Source organism: Mesoplodon densirostris, chromosome 6 (genome assembly GCF_025265405.1).
Source record: "Mesoplodon densirostris isolate mMesDen1 chromosome 6, mMesDen1 primary haplotype, whole genome shotgun sequence".
Lineage (NCBI taxonomy): Eukaryota > Metazoa > Chordata > Mammalia > Artiodactyla > Ziphiidae > Mesoplodon > Mesoplodon densirostris.
Window position 1 is genome coordinate 67,982,211 of NC_082666.1, and position 24,372 is coordinate 68,006,582.

A 24,372-nucleotide genomic window follows, 5' to 3' on the forward strand; every position below is an offset into this window, starting at 1 on the left:
ACAAACAAACAAACAAAAACCCAGAAGCCCTTGTCCCACCATACTTTCTGTGGCCTGAGTTGCATCTATCATGTCATCTATTATGTTCCCAAAAAATCCCAGAATTGTAGCTTTACCTATCCTTTTTTTTTTTTTTTTTTTTTTTTGCAGTACGCAGGCCTCTCACTGTTGTGGCCTCTCCTGCTGCGGAGCACAGGCTCCGGACGCGCAGGCTCAGCAGCCATGGCTCACGGGCCCAGCCGTTCCGTGGCATGTGGGATCTTCCCGGACTGGGACACGAACCCGTGTCCCCTGCATTGGCAGGCAGACTCCCAACCACTGCGCCACCAGGGAAGCCCTACCTATCCTTTTTGTTCCTTGAGTCACTCATTCTATAAGCAGGGAGCATCTAATCTAGCAGGAATTGTGAAAGCTGCACAAATTCTGAGTTCTATTCATAAGATATATCATACTTTATAACTAGTTTTTGTGCTACCACAGAGATGTTCTATAAAGTAAATCCAAAAATGTCCCACTGTTAAAATCAAATAAGAGCTACATTATTGTGTTTTATCTAAAAGCAAAAAAAAAAAAGTGGACACCAGTTATCATCAGTCAAACTGTTGAAGATGCATGGACAGGGTGCTTAAGAGCCCAGACTCTCTGGGTATACTGTCTGGACGTAACTTCCTTGTGCATAATCTTGGACAACACACTGACCCTTGGCCCAATGGTAATAATAATAATACCAATTCATAGGTGGTTGTAAGGATCAGGCGATTCAATAGAAGCAAAAGACTTAAAACAGTGACTGACACATGGTAATTGTTTCATAAACAAGTTGTTGTTGTCGTTACTATTATTATTATTTTTTGCCAGAGATACATCTGATACATTCTGCCACAGCACTCTGTTCTTAGATCTGTGGAAAGAATGTAGAATATGTTCATAAAGCAAACTGAAAATTAATTATAAGGTGAAATATTGTACTACCTACCCACCCAACACAAACGAAACAAAAGCATAGACCTCTGAAGTTTATCTGGACCCTATAAAGATTTTTTTTTTCCTATGCTGGGGCAGTTGAGTATCCTTGAATATTGAACAGGATAAAGGTCATCTTGGTTACTTTTCTTACAACTAAACCCAAGACTCAGATTGTATTATAGTTATTTAAAAATATAAATAAAACAGGACTTCCCTGGTGGCGCAGTGGTTAAGAATCTGCCTGCCAATGCAGGGGACACAGGTTTGAGCCCTGGTCCGGGAAGATCCCGCATGCCGCGGAGCAACTAAGCCCGTGCACCACAACTACTAGGTCCATTCGCAGCAACTACTGAAGCCCACACGCCTAGAGCCCGTGCTCTGCAACAAGAGAAGCCACCGCAATGAGAAGCCCATGTACGGCGATGAAGGGTACAGTAGTCCCTGCTCGCCACAACTAGAGAAAGCTGCCGGCTGGTGGAAATGGGGAGATGTTGGTAAAAGGGTACAACCTTTCAGCTATAGGATGGATAAGGTCTGAGGATCTGGTGCAAAGCATGGTGGCTGTGGTGATGACACTGCGTTGTACGGTTGAGGGTTGCTGGGAAGGTGGAACTTAGATGTTGTCGTTTTGTTAAAAGGCAAGGATAGACATGTGAGGTAATAATTGTGTTAATTAATTAGATGGGGGAATCCTTTCACAGTGTGTTTATATGTGTGGCAGGTCACCAGGATGTACACTTTAAATATCTTACAATTTTGTTTGTCAATTATACCTCAATAAAGCTGAAATTAATTATTTTGAAAAAAGAAGGAAATCAGAATCACTCAGGCCCATTGAGTTCCATTTTTTAGACTGTGTGTGTAGTAGTTATATTTAATTAAATTGGAGGTCTTTTAATAACAGCGATGGAATTTTACTGCCTTCCCTCAGTGTTAATCTGTAACTGCTGTTATTTTAATTTCTGAGAAGGATTTGTTCCTTGTCGCATTCTGTAATGTATTTGATCTCATCACTGACAGCAAGCCCAGGCTGCTGATGGAGGCTGGTTAGTGTCCTCTCCACTGTGCGCCATATCAAATTTTAATGTTCATGTCACCAATCAGGTGAAACAGTAACACCTAATTACATAACCAGGAGGTGGGGTGGGGCAAAAGGGGTACCTTGTACCTGTTTTAACCAGCTTTATAAAAGAGCTTAAAACCGAACAATCGCAGAGATAATATTGTTAAAATAATCACTAGCAATGGGGAAAGTGGACCTCAGACTCTAATTTCAGCCATTCATCAAAATGATGCCAGCAGGTTAAATTAAGACCTTTATTATCTGCTACATATTGACCAGTTAATTAAAGCCCTTTAAGAAAGTCCTATTTTGACTGGGGTTCTTCTCCAATTTATTTCGACCACCTTAACTCCCAGACAAGTAGCTTTCTATCAAAATTGTGTTAACTTTATTTGCCTTGCCAAATATAATGTTACTACTTTTCACTAGTATAGTACTTTGAATTTACATCTTCAAGTTTACACTCCATACTCACAACAGTACTCTAAGGAATCATCTTCCTTATTTTGTAAAAAAGGAAACTAAAGTAAGTGAGGTTAAGCTAGTTACCCAAGGTTTATAACTAGAATTAGCAGAGCTGGGACTCAAATACAGATTTCTTTTATTAAGAAATATTTTTAAAATTTTATATATATATATATATATATACATATTATATATACACACATCTATCCATATAATTATATATACATATATATCACATATGTGTATACTTTTGTTTGTACTCTAGAAGCACTTGCACCACTCTTTTATTTCATTTTACATTTTAATTTTATTTTGGTGTTTATAAACAAAGGGAGCCTAAAGGGCATGTGCAGCCTGGACTGATGGAAGGACCAAATAAAGTTCTACAAATGACATCCTGAGATGGGTTGATTGGTAGCTCCTGATGAGTGACCCTTGCTGTGCCAAGACAAGGGCTAAATCTTCAAGGTGGAAGCCATACCTTCAGTCTATAAGCATTCGTTTTGTTTTCTTGCTTGGAACTAAGGCTTATGATCAGTATAAATGGGGCCCAAGGAATGTTAAATCAAGGCAGTAATATGAGTCTAAGATAGGATAATGTCTGATGGGGATTATCGTCATCGTTATTATTGTTGTCATTAGTTTGCACTGGTAGTTTTGAGAAGAGACAACAGAGTCTGTATAAGGCTCAGTGCCAAAAGGGATATTGAGGTCAAGTTTATTCCAGAAAAGTATTGGCAAGAAAAAGATGGAGAGGGTCTCCAACCAGGAGGTCAGCCACTGCATCAAGAAGTTCCTAGTGGAGACTATTGGTGAAGTTCCCAACTTGGGTGAGAGACTGAAGTATTAGGTATAACCTCTTTAAGAGATCTGCAAAGAGCCTTAGTGACTGAGCACATGAGGGGTAAAATTTAATCTTGGGAAAAAGAAACTAGCAGGTTCAAAGCAAGGTATCAGGGACTAAACCATATAGGCCTGAGGTTGGAGCCCCAGCTCTTAATGGACTGAGACTGGGATACAGGGGATTTTACAGTCTCAAAACCTTTGGTTTTACAAGAATCCAACTTGCTTTTTTCTGTTGGAAAGTTTGTTTGTAATTAGTTAAATGTTATACATAATTGATCTAAGTTTTAGACCCTAATACTTTAGCATATTCTAATTTTATTTTTTGTTACTCTATAAAGGAGACCTAAAGACATACATGTCAATTTGCATTTTTTAAGAAAAACTTCACAATTTTTCTTAAGAAAACACCTATAAAAAATGAAGAATGAAAGAATTGTTTGGGAAGACTATTGCTGGGTACACCACTAAGCGGCCCTCAGTGATTATATTGCCAGTATTTATCACGTTGATTTGTTTTAGTTTCTATTTAACCTGCTCAAATGGTTGATCATTTTAAAAATGAAAGGTGAAAATATTCCTAGCTATTCCACAATTCGTTACAATAGGAAAGAGAGATAATTTTTCAGATTGCCTTTTAATTAGATTTGGAAAGATTTGCAGTACAGACATTTGGGAATAAACAGGTATGTGTGTATGTCTATGTGTTATTATGTACATAACATAACACACACATAGATATACAGATGAAGAACTAATATGTAGTTGAAGAGCTAATATATATGTATATAATATCTCCTTCAATTCTATAAATTTTATTTCCATAGTTCTTGATGGAGGAAAAAATACTTCTTGCTCAAAGTAAATGATAGAGCCCTGTTAAATGTTACAGAATTTCTTATCTTTCAAAATGAAGAGTATGCCTCTGCCTGATTGTCTCCTGCCTACCTGCTTGATATACTTATGCTGCATCTCAATGCAAAATAACTTTGGAGTGATTCCAGAGCCTTTACTAACATTTCTAAATATTTTCTTCCTTACAAGCAATGCAGAACACAGAACATAAATGGCCTGTTCAAATAAATATCAGTAGCAGTAAGGGAAGGTAACTCCATTCTGTGAGGGAATGAGCAAGAGTTGCAGTGGCAATAAAAGATAAACTTAAATCATCAGCATGAGTAGTAACAACATTATTATACCCAGTAAGAGATTCTGAAAGACTTGGCAGTATTCTAAATCCTTAATCACATAATGTGCCTTCAAAATTCAATTACAGGGCTTCCCTGGTGGCGCAGTGGTTGAGAGTCCGCCTGCCGATGCAGGGGACACGGGTTCGTGCCCCAGTCCGGGAAGATCCCACATGCCGCGGAGCGGCTGGGCCCGTGAGCCATGGCTGCTGAGCCTGTGCATCTGGAGCCTGTGCTCCGCAACAGGAAAGGTCACGACAGTGAGAGGCCCACGTACCGAAAAAAAAAAAAAAATTCAATTACATACTCCAGAAAATAAATAAAGCGCCCAATGGTCAGAAATCCTTAACATACTTCAGTAATTTTAGGGCAGAACTATGAACGCCAGCAACCTCAGATGGACAGAGTCTGTGTAATAGAATGGTGCTGGCCAAATGTTGAACATGTAATTCTCATATAACGATAAAGGGAAGAGGGCATTAGAACTTAATTAATACAGTAACTAAGCTAATGTCTTTACTGAAAGCTTAGGCAAGCTTAGCTCAAATTTGCTTTGTAGAAAATTTGTCCATAAAGACAGTGTCTCAGGGAGAGATTTGCATCTTCAGAGTAATGGTCCTGATTTTTTTTTTTTTTCAGACTCATAGTAGATTCTTTGTACTGAGAGAATTTGTTGCCTAAGAAAGGTCATGCTAGCAGCCATCTTCTCTGTCCTTCACTTTTATGCTCTAAGATGAAACAGTAACGTTTTACCAACTCAAAATTATGAGGCAGTGTGTAACTAAATGGTGTATGTGCTATACTAAATATTATGGTAAATATATTCCTAAAACATAAATCAAGACATATATACTGAGAAGTTCAAGGAAACTTATGAACTAACAGGGTAGATTCTTTGATATTGGGATTAATGGTGTAGATATGGGCTGCTTGATTTCTATATCTATTATGTGATTATAATATGTTACAACTCCTACATTACACGTCTTAGTGAATGGTCTTTCACCCAACTCAGCAATTCTAGCTGTTTTTAATTAGTTTCTCTGTCCTGTCTCCCTCCCCCTTCTTTCTCTCTTTCTCACCTCCAAAATTCAATCAATTATAAGTCTATTCTAATAAGACTAGGTTTTATTTGTTCCCCATGATCATCACAGAAATTGGCACATAATGGGAAGCTTGGAAATGAATGAATAAATGAAAAGAGATTGTATATTGACCAAATTTTCAGTGGAAAATACATTATTTAAGTCTTATCATTTGAATCAGAGAATAGATTACAATAATATAGCCATGAGATTTTTGGTCCTTCAAGTCTCTTCTCCAAATGGGTAGAAAGAAAATCAGTGGGTAGAAAGAAAATCAAAAACCAAACCAAAACAGAACAAAAACAAAACACAGTTATATAATTGTAATCTTCAGAGGAAAGCCCAAAGTTCAAACATTTATATATTGTTACTTTAAGTCTTGAGTGATTAGCAAGGATGAGGAGTCAAGGTTAGAGAAGGACATTTCAAGCAGCACATGTAAAGCTGTAGAGCTGAGAGGAACAGGGCCTCTCTGAAGGACTAATGCTGCTAAAACACTGCACTGGGTACACGAAGATGAGGATGGCGAGTCACAGAGAACAACATTGGACCTGGCTCATAACAGTCACCCGAGTATTTTCTTTCTGGATGAACTAGGACCTGAGTGGATGCAGATGATAGGTAACTTGATAACCTAATCTCTGCTTATGTTCATCATATTTAAACTGTGATTCTGAAAATGTGGCTTTATAAGAAAGGAAATCTGGTGGGAGCTTGCTTGAAATTAAACATGTCTTTACATGTGACTAGATGCAAATTCCATATATGTTCTTATATTCTTGACTGTTCGTAACTGTCATATCTACTGTAATGTTTTAAGGTGATAATAGTAATGTTACAGTAGCTGTTTCAAATTGTTTGGGCACTTTTTAAGACATTATTTGATACAGTCTAGCTATTTGACATTTTTCTCAGGTGGTGCATAAATTATGATGACCACCATCTCTACTCTCTAATATTAGGAGGAATATATGTTATTGGAAAGTGGTAATGTATGTAACATCTATCCAAGTATTTTATTTCTTACCTGTTACCAAAATAAATAAACCAAATAAATGTGTTCCTCTCACTAGATGAGTTGATAAAAATAGATTAGTAAGTAATATCTAAATTGCTCAGTACCATTGTTATTATTTATTTTTCATTCCCTTAGATTAATGCAGATCCCAAAGGACATTCTGTTCAAGAAATCATTTTTAATTGTCCATGTTTAGCATATAATCCTTATCCTTTGGATATCTAGCAATAAATTGATTTTAGTTGAGGTCTAATAAAGAAATTGGATCAGTCAGTATTAGAACTGACCCATGAAATTAACCCAGTGTTATCATATGATTATGAATATTTTACCACAGGTAAATAAAGCTTAATACTTCTGTTCCTATCCCTTAGTGATTGTTTCTATTCTATGTGAATAGTCAGTTGAACTTTCTAGTTTCTCAGAGCAAGACTGTCTTAGCAATGAGCTACTGAAAACTAAGCCAAGTATAATCGCCACATATGCCGAACACCAAATTGCTTGTCTCACACAACAAGGATTGGATAGTTCAGAAATGATATGGAAGTTCTATTTCCCTCAACTTTCCATCAGTTGATTTGAAGAAGCCTTCTGTCATCCAAGACAATGTGTCAGAAGCAGGGAGAATAACAAACACCTCTCTAGGAGTTGACGGAGTGAATGTCAAGCCATGTAGCCAACAGGCTGGCCCCCACCAGAGCTGTGTCAAAGCTCTGAGAAAAAAAAAGTTTCAAGATTCACATCATAGATTGAGGCTTCCAGCAATATTTGGAGACACAGGGATTGTACATCCTATTCAAATTGGTGACGTAACCCTAAAGGGCAGTTGTTTACCCACTTTTGGAAAGAAAGAAAAAGAGTGATAATGAGAAAAAGACTAAATTACTCAGAGTAAGGCTGATTATACTCTTCTTAAGAACAGCTTTTGAAAAATATATTTTTCCAGCTTCTCATTTCATACCACATTAAGTCTCATGTAATTTCCCAGTGCTAGGGTTTTGTCAAGTGAAGCAAACAGTAGACTTTCAGATGCCTTCTCCTCCAGGGCTTCCAATAAAGATAGAGCTGGTCACGTGAAAGAAAGATTCATTCTTTAGGCTTCCTCGGGATTTCCCAGTATGACTGTAAGGGCATGAAGAAAAAGAACAGACAGACTTTCTCTTTGGATGGTATTTTAAAAATCTGTTATTTACCAATACTTTAAATCCCCAAAGTATTTTACTTTAAAGATAGGGACCAGCTAAACTTGGTGTCTGCAGGAACTGATTTGGGTTGTTCAAGTTGAAACTCAATTTAGAGGATTGAGCTTCTCTTAATTACAGGTTATTTTTATGTAAATAGCCTAGGCACCAACAAACTTTCTGACCTTTCCCTTTTGTTTTCTATATTACCCTGTCTTTTCAATCAGCAAATATTTTATTTAGACACCAGTGTTCTCTTCCTCCCTCATCAGTTCACCATTAGCCATTTGCACATCTGGAGGTGAGAAAAGGAGTCTAGATGGCAACTGGGGCCAAAGGAAGCTTGAGGGATAAAATCATTGACCTTTCTTAAGCTTTTCCTCTGAAGCTCTAGGCTCTAGTCTTTCACCTCCTTTACCAGTCCTTTATTTATATGATAAAAGTTTAATCCTGCCTCATCTATTTGAAATGAAATGCAAAGACTTAAATATGACCACCTATAACACTGATGCAGAACACTTGCCACAAGGAATTCTAAGTTTCTGATTTACTATTTTTAAAGTCTTTAAAGCTTTTGAACATTAATGGTAGGGAAGGTTAAGATGTAAGCCTGCATCACGATTTTTTTTTTTTCCTTACAGATGGTCAAAATGCACCAGTTGTAAAGTTCTCATCTTCCTATAACCCCCTGGAATTTTCTGATGTCAGTGTATCAAGCACAAAAATAGACTTGGCTGAAAGACTAAGAAGTAGCATATCAGGTTATGGCTCTGGGCCAAATATTCCTGTAGTTAGAAGCATTAAAATACTTTGTATTCACTTTTTAAATATATTAGGTTAGAATAACTATATCAGGTATCCATTAGCTCCCAGGAAATTAGTCACATGCATTAGAGGACTGATTCAACTCATTCTTTCACTGTGAAACTGAGAGGCACGTTTCTGGTGTCTGATAGAATATATTCATATACACTACAGCTAATCCTTTTGAAATCATTCAGAACACAGGCTTAAACTTGGTATGGCAACAGAATAAATGATCATCTGTGTTACTCTCAAGCCCTTTCTGAAAAAGACCAGTCAATATTGAAGTACATCTCAGAAGGAGGGAGGTGTAGGGGAGGAATCTTGCTTCACATTGTTAAACTGCAATTTTGCCTTGTTTCTGTGTTATTAAGAGCTGGTCCAAACGTAGCTATTAACTTGCTCTATAATCTTGAACAAATCATTCAACCTCTCTGGACCTCAGTCTCCTCCTCTGTTAAAAACAGAGATTCAGAGAGAGATTCATTGATTAAGAGAGGTGATTAGGTGACATGATTTCATAGCTTTCCTTGAGCATTTAAATTCCATATTCTAAAAGAAAGGTGTCTAAACTGATTCATCATTCTTTTCTGGACCCAAATGATGTTCCTACCTTAGATAATGTTAATACTTAAAATTCTTAAATACCAGAAAGAGAAGATTTGAATGGTCATTAAAACTTGATTCCCAAAGGTTTACGGAAGCTGCTGAGAGAGATTGTCAGAAAAGCTGATAAAGAAGGGGTCCTTCAGTAACTGCATAGCTTGTGAGAAGGGCAGCCAAGTTATATACATGAAGATATTTAATATAAGCAATGAAGGAAGGCAGATCCTGTCAACGTAGAATTCAGACACAGGAGAGATTATTGCCAATAAAGAAAATCAGGGAATTTTCCATGAAGAACATAGTCACAGCTGCTCAGGACATTCAGCCATTCAATGAACAGTGCACTGAGTTAGGCTCTGAGAATAAAAAAAATAAATTCAGTAAGACATAGGACCTTACTCTTTAGAGTTCAGCATCTCATGGGAGATAACATCAAGTTGAGAGATATTCTCTATAAAGTATTAGGAACTCTATTAAACATGATTATTACAGTGCCTAGGACCTAGTATTCACTCAATAACTATTAATTTGGACTATTATTACTACTATTACTATTATTTTTATTGAGGTAAGCCCAAGAGACTCTAACAGGTTGTATATGGGGAAACCAATCCAGATTGTGTTGGTCGAGGAGGGCTTCCCAGAGGAGGTGATATTCAAAATAAGTTTTGAAAGACATGTCAAAGGTGATTTGGTGAACCCTCAGCAGCAGGGACAAGGAAATTCATTCCAGTCAGATGATGCAGTCTCGGCAAAGGCAGTGTGATGAAAGAGGGCATATCAGGGTAAGGAGCCTGTAAGAAGCTTGGGAATGACTAGAACTTGTGAGGGGAAGCATGGCAAGAGGAAGAGCTATCAGTCCTTCCCAGGGCAAGATCTAAAGTCCATTTTATTTTATTTTATTATTATTATTTATTTTTTTTTTTTGCGGTACGCGGGTCTCTCACTGTTGTGGCCTCTCCCGTTGCAGAGCACAGGCTCCGGAGGCGCAGGCTCAGCGGCCATGGCTCACGGGCCCAGCCGCTCCACGGCATGTGGGATCCTCCCGGACCGGGTCACGAACCTGCATCCCCTGCATCGGCAGGCGGACTCTCAACCACTGTGCCACCAGGGAAGCCCCCCTAAAGTCCATTTTATGTCACTCTTAAGTAGTTTCGGTTTGGGCTTGAAAAGGAGGGAGTCATTGAAATATCTGAAGCAGAATTATGACTCTCGCTAAAATAGAGAACACGGATTCAACGGGGCAAACTGGTAAGCAGGAGATCAGCTAGAAAGTTGCTGCAGTAGTCTAGTCGACACACTGAGGAGGACTTCAACTTGGCAGTAGTTCTCTAACAGTGAGGCTGGAGGAGAAGAAAGAGATATGAGTGATCTTCCGAGGTGGGAGGAATAGGACTTGGTGTTAGAGGTGTGAGGTAAAGGAAAGGGAATGTCGAGGATAACATCCAAGCTATTGACCTAGGCTGGATATACGTCATGTGAAGTTTGTGGTCCTTGTGGATATCCATGTGGAGGTAAACATCCGCATTAGGTGAAAATTACCTTGGAGAGCACAGATTACCTAAACATGGTAGTGGTAGGTTTTTGTTTTGTTTTGCTTGGCTTTTTAATCTTTTTTTTTTTTTAAACCCTGTCAGGACAAATATATCCATGTCTTATGCTTCAGATATTAAGGTGAACGTATGCACTTTTGAGTTTTTTAGACTTCTGATATTTGCATTTCTTTAACCTAAGAAATTTTGGAAACGAGAATGTACCTTCCCCAATCTCCTCATTCACTTCCACACCACCCTGCTGACAAGAGCACCTTTTTATGTAGAGAGATGACCATCAAGGAGTTGTGTATATGAGTGTGAGTCTCAAGAAAAAGCTCCACATTGGAGGTAAAGATTTTGGCTGCATTGCCACATAAGGAGTAATCAGAGCCAGGCAAATGAAATTACTCAGAGTAAAGACCGTCTAAGAAGAGAGTCAGTTAAGGACAGAAACCTGGGAGAGGACCAATGCTCATAGAAGACTGAGAAGGAAGAGTTGCTTTAGTTTTATTGTCTGAACTCCCAGGACTTCTTAAAGTATTTAGGGAATATACATACAACACATACAACCTAGCCAGTTACAGCATTCATGTCCATCACCATCAACAATATAAGCAAATGGCAACTATATCATAAAAGATAGCTTCATAGGCCCATTCAGGTTATCCAACTTTTTGAAATTTCATGGATGCTAAGTACTATCACATTTCAAAAAAAAAAAAAATCAGAGAAACATTTCAAGGAATATATGTTCCATCCTATTTCAATCTGGGTGGCTGACTCATGCCAAGCCCTTCTGGATGGTCAGAAATTGATGAGGGTGATGATGACAAGGTGGAATGGTACAAGGAATCATTTAAAATTACCTTCCCCAGGCAGGATCAGTTCTGCATTTACATGTGAGGAGGTGGTGAGTTTGCTAATAATGGAGAGCCCTCAATGGACCCATCTGTCTAGGGAGCTGAGGTGATGAAAGCTAAGACAAGAGAAATGGGGCTGACAAGTTCTGTGAAATTCAAGTACCACTTTTGATTCCCTGATTTTTTTTTTAAAGAGAGAATATTTTTTTTTCTTTTAAATTTATTTATTTTTGGCTGTATTGGGTTTTCATTGCCACATGCAGGCTTTCTCTAGCTGCAGCAAGTGTGGGCTACTCTTCGTTGTGGTGCACGGGCTTCTCATTGCAGTGGCTTCTCTTGTTGCGGAGCATGGGCTCTAGGAGCACGGGCTTCAGTAGTTGTAGCATGTGGGCTCAGTAGTTGTGGCTCACAGGCTCTAGAGCTCAGGCTCAGTATCTGTGGTGCTTGGGCTTAGTTGCTCTGCAGCATGTGGGGTCTTTCCGGCCCAGGGCTCGAACCCGTGTCCCCTGCATTGGCAGGTGGATTCCCAACGACTGTGCCACCAGGGAAGTCTGATTCCCTGATTGTTAAAAGGAATGTATTTGCCTCCCTAGATAAACTCTAAATTCCACAAAATGATGTGGTGTGCTAAAGCACCTAGCAGGGAACTTGACACACTCAATAAATGGTTTCTCTTTATGTCCCATTAAGGACTAGATTTTGATTTTTTTTTGTTTTTTCTTTTTTTTTCTTGTTTGTTTGCTTCTTTGTTTGTTTTCTACTTCTCCTGTACCAAGCAGAGGTCTGTGCACCTATTAGGAGTTTAATAAATACATGATCGAAGCATTGCTTGTTAGGAAAAAAAGCAAGAACATTTTCTGCATTAGTGAAATAATTAAATTTTTTTGTTGGTAGCCTGCCAGTGTTAATCCTTTATAGTACTGTAGACTTACTTAAGGAACGTCCTTTCTGAGAAGGCACTTAATCATAAGAGTGATGAGACAGTGCTGAATTTAATAGTATCTTAGGCCCCTGGGACTATGCCTTATTAAGACAAATAGTAGACATAATAATAAAATTAAAATATTTCTATTGTTCCAAATTTAGAAAATGACCCTCTTCTTTTTATAAATGATAATGACTTGTAAACAGTTCAGTCTTTTAGCTGTGTAAATGGTATAATACAGTTTAAATAATTCTTTTCATTAAAACACTTGGAGGATTCAAACACAGACTGCATCTTCCAAATTTTACAATGCCTTGCTCAAAAATGTGAGATGTAAAGACACATATGACCCATTGCATTGTTTCGAAGGAGTCACTGACTACGTTAGAGGCATGTTACCTCCATCTGGCAGGTAGAGCCCCGTGTGCTGGCATTTACTATTCCTCAATTAGGTACCATGTGTTTCTGAACAGTCTGCCAAAGAGATCGACAACATTAGGAGAACTTGGCTTTGCTTTGTTATTGTTTAAAAGAGATTTAAGGTTGCTTAGCCACATTTTTATTTTAAATGGCTAGCAGCAATTTCTAAATTTAAATAGCATCTAGGGGAATACCCTGGCGGTCCAGTGTTTAGGACTCAGCACTTTCACTGCTGTGGCCAGGGTTCAATCCCTGGTTGGGGAACTAAGATCCCACAAGCCTCACGCTCACGGTGTGATGTGGCCAAAAAAAAAAAAAAAAAAAAAAGCATCTAGGAGTTAAAGAGCTATGCAGAAGTGGTCATTCTAAACCCAACCGTCATCCCTTCCTATTAGGCCTTGGGCTTCTGAATCAGTTCCCTTGCAGTTAGGTGGCATAGATGATAAATGAGAGCTATCTAGAACATTGCATGTTATTTTGACACTTGTGAAAGACATCAGAACTTCCCTGATTACCTTTCTATTCTCCTATTCATAGGAAGTAAGTGATATGAGCAAAGAGTAATGGTTTGTTTTATATGATGTGTGCATGTTTGTAAGGTAAAAGCAAAAAAATTTCTCATTCAGGGACCATTGTGTCAGGAATGAGCTTATTAATCTATCTCTTCTGCAAGTCTTGGTATTGATAAAAATTATCAGTTGGGCCCACTGTTTCAGAAGGATTTTTATAGCAATAACAAAAAAGATGTACTAACAATGGACTTTAGAGAAAACAAAGCAAAAACAAAAGAAACAGTTGAGAAAATGCACAAAACATATACTTTTAGATACATATTAACATGAGGACTGGAAATAGTATATTACATATGAATTATCTGCTAGTTTACAATATGAATCTGGTGTTAAGTACTAATTCCTTCTCACTAGTATAGCAGTTACTGCCCCATAGTTAAGAGAGACTAGGTTTGTTATCTGTCTTGGTTCTTGGCCATATTTCCCTTTTATTGTTCTGATTATGCCTCATCATCTTTAACCTTAGATCCACATCTCACTCTTGTCCATTCTAATTCACCTTGGACTGTTTAGTTTACCAAAGCTCATATTAATTTCATAAGACAGTGGCTTCCTCAGACCAGGCTGGATTTACTATATCAGAATGTCAAGGGAAAATGTTTTTAAGATACAGATTCGTGAGCCCGACACCCATATGTCCAGATTCAGTAGGTCCAGAAAGAGGTACTGGAAGTGGATATTTTAAAATACTTCCTCGAGTGAGTCTGATGGGTAGATATGCACAGCAGTCAGCAGATAGTCTTGTGTGTGTATGTGTATATATATATATGAGCAAGTTCAAGCTTTCACACAGAGAGAATCACTGCACAGGGTAGAGTCAAATATATGTCTTGCACTTTTATACTTCATAATTTTGTCCCTACTTGTGAGTGTAAAGTTCTCTTCCAATGTGTCAAATGCACGGCCTCAGGGATGCTAGTGGCAGAATTTTTAGGCCTTCAGGTTTGAGCAGGAAAGAATAGCTTCCAGGTTGAGTATTTCCTGAAAAACTCATGTCACTCCTCCTCCTAATTGTTTGCTCAATGAACATGTTGCCACCCCCATGGCACACACACACACACACGCACACACACAGTGGCTAGGGTTAGTCTGTTCTATGACAATAAAAAGAGGTTTTGCTATTAGTTTCCCAATGTGCAAGTTACAACCTCACATGTATAATATGCATAAACTAAACAAAGACTAGGAAAGTAATTTTTATCCACAGAGATATGACCATTGTGAATAATAGATAGATCGATCGATAGATAGATAGAAAGAAAAGAGCTAGCAAATACTTGGCTTTAATTTCACATGTCTCAAGTGTCATAGGATAGATCATTTGGATGCAGGTAACACAAACACACTTGATTAGTTTAAGGAGAAACAAAAACGGAATTTGAAAACATCCAAGAATATATTGAGACAGAAGAGTACAGGAAGTACAGCCAGGCCATACAAGGGGCTTTGCAAAGCGTGGAAATATTTTGGGTCAAACTCAGGTTCTTTCTCCCTCCATCTTTTTCTCATTCTGGGACTATATGCTTTCTAATCCTAATCTCTCTACACCTCCCTGGAAATATTTCCTGTCTCTGTATACATTATAGCCCCAAATATCTCTTCAGTTTAAGCACAGAGACAGACTGGGATTGCTGTGTTCAAATTCCAAAAACCTGGGAGAAACAATTCGATTGCCCCACTTTGTATCCATTAACTGAGGTTGGAAAAACGGAGTCCAAAAGTGCATTCAGCCAAGCTGACTGAGTATATTCTCTGAGGAGGGTACTTCAGCGGTTCTTTTTTTAGGAGGGAGATATGGACAAAGAATGGAATGAATGACAGAGGGAAATACTTATGTCATTTGAATATCAAGATCAAATATTTCTGCATCCAACATTTATTCCCAGAATCAAAGTTCCTACTTCTCTGGTACTAAATTTAGCAAGAAATTTAACCATATGTTTGGTAAGTAGAATGTAAAACTTAGTACCTAGATAGCTAGATAGGCAGGTGTGGAAAGTTATTAACACTGTCAACTAGCTGTAGTACAAACATTAAAGCAACAATCAAAATTACACTATTTTTAGCTGGTATTTCTGTCCTGGCTTTCAACATGGATACAGGCATTTTCAAAGTCTGTCTGCTAAGACCAACATTATACAGATATTTGAGCAGAAACATACATATGTAAATGTAGTCTAGGCTGCTGTGCACCAGAAGGGGCTATGTGTTGTGATGTGAGATGTTTTACTACATATATTAATTGTCTTATTTCAGTTTTCTTTTGCATTGTTCTAAAATGCAGCAATAAATAAGCATTCCTAGTGCTCACAAACTAATATCATAGCTGGTGAATCTACCCATTTTATTTCTTCAGATTTATGTCCCATCTCTTTTCATTTAAAGATGTGTTATACCTTTAAGTAGTAGTTATTTCAGTGACGGAAAAAAGGATTTTGTTGTCACAGGTTCTCTAGTTTCCTTTAGCAGCTGGCCATTCCTGAACAGCCAATCAGAACCTCCGTTTAGTCAAAATTGACAGAGATTAATAGATGCCTTGGAGACCTACTTACTGATTATCTCCATCAGAAAACAGAGAAGCTTGTTGGGAATTATAGGCTCTGTTGTAGCATGTTTTCGTTTTCTTTCTTATTTTAGTACATCAGTTGCATATAAGTGCCATGGGAAAGTGTTAGGTTTGGTTATTAACCATTTTGATTCAACTATAAAAATAGGGCCAAGCCAGATATTTTCAGTGTCATCCTCATTTCAAATACATTTGAAATATGGGAATATATTGTCTTGTTAACATTTTATATACATATATATGTATTAGTGATTATTAAACCCTATAACATCTTTTATATTTTATGTTTTATAATAAAACATTGTGTGTACATATATGTATATGTATATATACATTAGTGATTATAAAACACTATAAATGTGAATATACCTAAGATGAGCATTTATACATGGAAAAGTTGGGAAAAGTAAAATGTTTTTATATGACACAGAGTATTCTCAGTATACACAGTGCCTTCATTAGTTAGACTGTTTAATTAAACCAGTTTGCCAGAATGGACAGTTGAAAACAGCAAATTTATATCTAAATAAGCAGAGCAAACTACAGAAATAAATAATTATTAGATGGAGTTTTACCAATAGAATTTAGAAAGTTCGTAAATCAGGCTGAAATTTCTTCTTAATCTGCAGTACCTAGACAACTGTTTTCATCCTTTCCTGGCCTATAGTTTTACAGAGGAGATCAGAATAAAGTGATAGAAAGCAACTGCATGCATCTATAAGTTTGTAAATCACCAGAAATAAACCTTATGCTTCTTAGGATGTGCTATAGTTTGGGGTTGAACTTCTTAGTTGTTCTGAGGCTTGTCAACAGACCAGTCCTGATTAGACAAAAGAAAATAACAACAAATACGACTTGTACTAGACAGGAAAATGACAGTACAAGTGGCCAAAGTAATGCAATCCATCAAATAAAGTTTGATTCACAGCATTGTATTATAAACTATCCTTTGCTTGATACCTTTAAAACATATGAGATATGCACTATTCCTTCCCAACAGTTGGCATCTAATTAACCAAAATTGAATGTTCTGGGAAAAGTACATTTTATACTTTCGGAAAAGGAAGGTCTACAATATATTACCAAAATAGGTAAAAACTATTACCAAAAAAATTACATGTATGTTCAATACTGCTTAATCTCATCTCCACAGATCAGGCTGTTACTTGGTCTGATTCAGATTAAATACTGTTGCTTTGAAAGTGAAAAGCCTGAATATTGTTTTCAAGGATAAGAATCCCTTAAACCCACTGGTTCAGAAACAGTGGAACATGTTAACAACTGATCCCAAGGTTAATGCTGATTTCCTGACAATTCATTATGTACTTCCAGTCTTGGGTCTTTTCTTCTTTTTTACTCATTCTGTTCCCCCTTCTGGGCCATGGGAGGATCTGCTTTCTGTCTGTTTTAGGAGTTTGATTTCAGTACGTTTTGTTAGGCTGTGTAGGTCAGCAGGTGTGTGCGAACACATTACCCAGGTGGCCACTTAATGCAGTGTGATTGAGCGCGGAGGAAATAAGCAACCTTTCCCAGTGCATAGGGCTGACTGCTTCAGTAGGTGAATGCGATTAGCAGCTGACTTTGGGTAGAGATTCCCTGTATTCCCAACAGATGTCCCCCCTAACTGAAAGCTTGTTGTGACGCTGTTGATTCTGAGAGGCCCCAAATTTGCTTTAATGTCTCTTGCTTCTTAAAACAATACACCTCCCATCCCCCCAAAAGAGAAGCTCATTTAACAATTGCACACATGTGGTGGGAGAGTGAGCCCGCACACATACACACGTGCAAAGTCAACCTTTAAACTCTAAACCCCTTTCGGCCTCTCCATCAGATGATCTCTAGCAATAAACTCTGAGGTCCGAATCGTGCCATTTTGCCAAATGTTCCATTTACAGGAGTGAAATGAAGCCTATGCTATGTTCTGGAATAAAGCAGTGCAACACACAGGTGCATCCTTCCTAATTGTACAGGCTGCTGTATTCTTTATTATTTATACCCTGTTATAGTAAAAAAAAAAAATTAGGAAATATTGCAAAAATCCATAGAATATAACAAATTTTTTCAGAACAACTAGGAAAATTGGAATGACAGGAAAATAAAGGTAAGTAAAAAAGAAACTACGGAGGGATGTATAGACAAAATCATGCTCTGACGTTGCTGTTTCTAGTTGTTACAAGTGGACTACAGCTTAGTCCTAAGCTTCCTTTCCCCAAACTTAAGAGGAAACTACAAACAGTTTTGCAATTCCCATTGCCTATACAATAAAATAAGTCTTTTCTTTGTACAGAGAAAAGAGAGACATTTATCCCACGAGGCCTCATAAAGAGAATACTAGGGGCTTCCCTGGTGGCGCAGTGGTTGGGGGTCCACCTGCTGATGCAGGGGACGCGGGTTCGTGCCCCGGTCTGGGAGGGTCCTGCGTGCCGCGGAGCGGCTGGGCCCGTGAGCCATGGCCGCTGAGCCTGCGCGTCCGGAGCCTGCGCTCCGCAACGGGAGAGACCACAGCAGTGAGAGGCCCGCGTACCGCAAAAAAAAAAAAAAAAAGAGAGAGAATACTATTATATGCAGAATCTGCCTGAACCCTGTGGTTTATGTGTACAGTTTGCCTTGGGTATTTGATACCATAGGAGGTTTGACAGGAAAGGTTTAATCATATGGTACATGCATTTGGTCCATATAAATATTTATTATAATTCATTATGTATAATAGAGTGCATTTTATAGCCCATCATTTCCAATAAAAAAAAATAGTAAAGCCGCGAGTTGTGAATGGTTTTCCAGAGGGAATGCTATCAGGCATTCAAGGATGTATTCATTCAACACATATTTATTGAGCACTATGTGAGTATCTTGCTACTCTCTGATTATATTAGGTGGTTGATTTCACTGAGATTGGTAAGGAAGGATAATTTTATGACGATATCACTGAGAACCTTGTAATAACCCAATTTCTCTGCTCTCTTTCATAGTCACAGTTTTCTAAAAGCTCTCTCTACACAGTATCCAGTTATCACTGATCCTTTACTGTTCCCCCTACTCTATATTCTACAAGCAACATACCTTACCTCAGCACCACACCCCATATTCATCCTGCACAGTCCATCCATTACACAGGCCTCTCCGTGATGGGCCCACTACTTCTCTGGCTGTGATTCTCAGGTTTGGTTTGGTTTGGTTTGTAGGAGGATACTTCTGATCTAGTCATTAAATGTCATAATTTCTCAAGGACTAATTTTAGGCCTTCTTCTTTGACTCTCTTCCCTATATTGAGCCTTTTCTTCTCTGCCTGTGCTGATGGCTCCCCTTAGCATCTACATGCTGTTGATTCCTACATCAGTCTTTCTAAACCAAATTTCTTTTCTGTGTCCCGGACCATATATCCCCTGAAATATCAACTTAGATGTGGCTAAGTCACCTCAGACTCAGCAAGTCCAGAAAAAAATTTCTGATCTTCTGGTCCTCTTCTAGTGTTGCCTACTTTAGTGAATGCAGCCATTAGCCACCAAATTGTTCAACCCAGAAACAGAAATCTTTCTAAATACCTCCCTCTTCTTCACCCTTAAGTTCAGTGTGATGGTTAATTTTGTATGTCAACCTGACTGGACCACAGGGTGCCAAGGTGTTTAGTCAAACATTATTCTGGGTGTATCTATGAGTGTGTTTTTGGACAAGTAAAATTTGAATGGGTAGACTCAGTAAAGCAGTTTGCCCTCCCTCATGAGGGTGGGCCCCATCCAATCAGTTGAAGGACGGAATACAACAAGAAGGCTGACCCTCGCATGAGTAAGAAGGAATGTCCCCCTGCTTGACTGCAGTGAGATGGGAAATCAGTTTTCCCCTTGCCTTTGGTTCCTCCTGAGTTTCAAGTCTACCAGACTTTGGACTGGAACATCATTGGCTGTTCTGGGTCTCCAGCTTGCTGACTATAGATCTTGGAAGTTGTTAGCCTCTATAATAGTGTAAGCCAATTTATCCTTAGAATAAGTACTTCTCTCTCTTTTTCTTTTTCTCTCCATATATATCTGGAGAGAACTAGGTAAAAACTAATACCAAAAAATTACATGTATGTTCAATGCTGCTTAATCTCATCTCTACAGATATACATATTGCTCTTGTTTCTCTGGAGAACCCAGACTTATACACTAAATGTATCACAAATTCTGTGGATCTTACTTCCTACAAACGCCTCTTGTCATGAACCACCTGGTTTCAAGTCATTTGTCACCAACATAGTCCTGTCTTCTACTTACACTAGTGTTGTAGCATCTTTGACCTTCATTGACACTGGTTTCCCTCCAATGTGTCCTCTGTGGCTAGAAAGAATTTTTCAAAATACTGATCTGATGATGATACCTCCTCACCACCCACACTATTCTCCCCACCAAAGATAAAACTTTCAAAGGCTTTCTGTTTTTCTAGGATAAAGATCAAAATCCTGAATATGACATATGAGGCTATGCATCATCTCATGTACATATTTCTCCAGGCTGCTTTCATATTACTCTCTCCCTCACTTTTGTAGCACTGGCGTCATTGAATGTTTTGCACTTCCTCGAACATGTGTTCTCAGACAGGGGCCTGGCACATGCTTTGCTAGTCAGTTCCTTTTGTTATTTATATGCTCTCATTGTATCTGTGGTGTACCAAGGACAGGATGGTAGAAGTAGTCTGCCAGGGTGCAAGCAATAAAGGGGTTCATTGTCTGCAGAGAATTTAAAAACAGTAATAAAACACATTAAATGTAAGTCTGCTTTTTATTAGTAACTTGTGCCGGCAATTCTAAACAATGTCTTTCCTGAATAAAGCTTTTGTTGGTCTAAGTTCTTAACAATTGATGTGACTACTACTGAGTTTTAATATTTATGTACACTTCAAATTAGTATTTAAAAAATTATCTTTCAATAAGGACTATATTCTGTATGGAATTTAATTTAGAGAACTCCAAGTTCCGTGTCAGCCCTCAACATGGACTCAGCTACACACCTTTGTTGAAAGAATAAGTTCATAATGGTTCACAATCATTATATCTTGCTTCAGGTTTAACTCCTATTGTACTACATATTTCTGAGTTTAATGAGTAAATTCTAATAAACACTGATAGCCCAGTAATTATAAGTAAAATAAACAATTTGAGTTACTTCAGTTCTACGGTCCTGTGTGATCACTTGGAACTTTTTTTTTTTTTTTTTTTTTGCGGTACGCGGGCCTCTCACTGCTGTGGCCTCTCCCGTTGCAGAGCACAGGCTCCAGACGCACAGGCTCAGTGGCCATGGCTCACGGGCCCAGCCGCTCCGCGGCATGTGGGATCTTCCCAGACCGGGGCAAGAACCTGCGTCCCCTGCATCGGCAGGTGGACTCTGAACCACTGCGCCACCAGGGAAGCCCCTGGGACTTTTATTTCTGTTGAAAAACTATGGCAAAACTGAACACAAATGACAAAGTATAATGTTCTTGATTAGAAAGAACAGATTTTAGCCCACACATAAAGTATTGTGCTCAATTTGAGTAATATCTTCAAAATTAGAATGTATTCTTCTTTCTTGCTTATTTTAAAATTAAAGAATGACTAGAATATAACTTATTTATAATTATAATATCTGTATTATTGAAAACCGTTTCATCATATGAGAGAAGTGTTAAAAAATGATCTACTCCAGATGTGAAATCTCTAGGTGTATCATGTTCCTTTCCTCCAGAGCACTGTTAGTTGTAGTCCATATTCATTAGTCTGATTATATCATTAATATCTTAATTCCTGGTTAAACTGAGAATAGCACCATATATCTTTTTACTTACCACAGCATTGACAGAACGTAGCACAACCTGACATGAAGTGAGTACTTAATGTTGTTGAATGAGTGAATAAATGAACAGGTGACACTTAGAGGGGCCAAGATTCAATCCACGTCTGTCTAACTCCAAAGCTGGTCATAACTGCTATGCCCCACTGACTTTTAGCCTCCTCTCTTCATTTTCCACAAATAAGCGTACTTTTAACTGCAGAATATTGGTAACATTGATTTCTTCACTATTTTCTTCATTTGGGAAACAGGGGAAGAAACAGGAGGGTATGTCTTCATGTGAATCTCATTCTTGCTAATCATATTCCCAAATTTGGGGCAGAAGCTTACCAATGTAGAGCAATTAAATGGAAGGCACTCATTATAACACTTATTCATTTAAATTAGGGAAAAATGTGAGCTATGCCAGATGTATGCAGACTCAGAATAGAACCTCTCATGTAAATAATATACTTTGGTTGATTTTCAAGGTTTTATAAAAACAGATTGAGGTTGCAAAATGTGCTTTTTTATTTTTATTTTTTTTACCTTTGATGCATTTGTGAACACCTTCCAGAGGGATGCCTTCCGCAATATGTCTTACAAGGGTGGATTCTAAGAATAGCAATGACTCCAAAGGCTAGGAATATTCATATTTTATCTTACAAATATTTATGGAATACGTGGTATTTTCCTTTTTATCCCTTTGCCAAGTACTTGCAACCATGTATCTGGTAAAGTTTTACTACACATGCTGTAGAATGATTGAATCACGTTCATAAAGTTATTTTTTGGGTCTCTTTGTTTGTTTTTTAAGAAAATTCTATAGTATTTATTTTGAAGGAGGGGAAATTACATTTCAAAAGTGATGATATTGGGCTTCTCTGGTGGCGCAGTGGTTGAGAGTCCGCCTGCCGATGCAGGGGACGCGGGTTCGTGCCCCGGTCTGGGAAGATCCCACATGCCGCAGAGCGGATGGGCCCGTGAGCCATGGCCGCTGAGCCTGCGCATCCAGAGCCTGTGCTCCGCAACGGGAGAGGCCACAACAGTGATAGGCCCGCGTACCACAAAAAAAATAAAAAAATAAAAAAGTGATGCTATTGAGTGTCACAGAATGACAGGGCATGTGACCACAGAGGCTTTAAGCTACAGAAAGAAACAGACTGTTCAAAATTGATTCTTTAATAGGCAGCATCATCATTATAATTAACATTTGTGTAGAATTTGATAATTTACAATGCACTTTCATATCTTGTTTGAGCTGTACAACAATGATCTCGTGGGAATATAGATATTAAATTCTCCGATTTTACCAGTTAGGAAACTGAGCTTTAACCATGGTAACTTGACCAGGTTTCTATAGAAATGTATTGAGCCAAGATTTAAATTCAGCTCCACATTTGATTCTCATTTTATTTAATTTAACTAAACAATGAAAATAATTCTTAAGAAATTATACATTTTATGAATTAACTCATTTTCTGGATTTTAGTATAACTTTTCCCTTAATTATTAATAGATTTATTGGGGTATAATTTACATAGTGTACAATCCATCCATTGAATGTGTATAACTCAATGCTTTTTCATAAATTTATAATCTTCTATACATCACAACAGTATTTCCATCACTCTGAAATTTCCTGCTTTCAGTAAATTTCTGTTTCTATCCTGGTCCCAGACAAATATCTATCTTCTTTCTGTCTCTACAGATGAGCCCTTTCTGGAAAGTTCATAGAAATTGAATCATACAATGTGTGATCCTTTGTGTCTGTGCCTGGCTTCTTTCATTTTGCATAATGTTTCTGAGGTTCATCCATGCTGTATGGTTTATCGATAGTTTTTATTTATGTATTTATTTTTGGCTGTGTTGGGTCTTCATTGCTGCGTGTGGGCTTTCTCTAGTTGCGGCGAGCAGGGGCTACTCTTTGTTGTGGTGCGTGGGCTTCTCATTGCAGTGGCTTTTGCTGCAGAGCATGGGCTCTAGGCACGCAGGCTTCAGTAGTTGTGGCATGTGGGCTCAGTAGTTGTGGCTCACGGGCTCTAGAGAGCAGGTTCAGTAGTTGTGGCACATGGGCTTAGTTGCTCTGTGGCATGTGGGATCTTCCCGGACCAGGCCTTGAACCTGTGTCCCCTGCACTAGCAAGTGGATTCTTAACTACTGCACCAGCAGGGAAGTTCCTGTCAATAGTTTCTTCCTTTTTTTTTTTTTGCTGGATAGAATTCCATTCTATGAATATACCACATATTGTTTCTCTGTTATGATGGACATTTGGATTGTTTCCAGTTTGATTATTATTAAGAGAAATGCTGCTACGAATGTTTGCATAGACATCTTTTGTATGGGCATATGTTTTTATTTCTCTAAAGTAGACACCTAGGAATGAAATTCCTGGGTCATATGATAAAATCTATATTTAACATTTTGCAGAACTCTCAAAATGTTTTACATTTTGTCCCATTTACTGTCCCATTTTTCATTCCCACTCATAATATA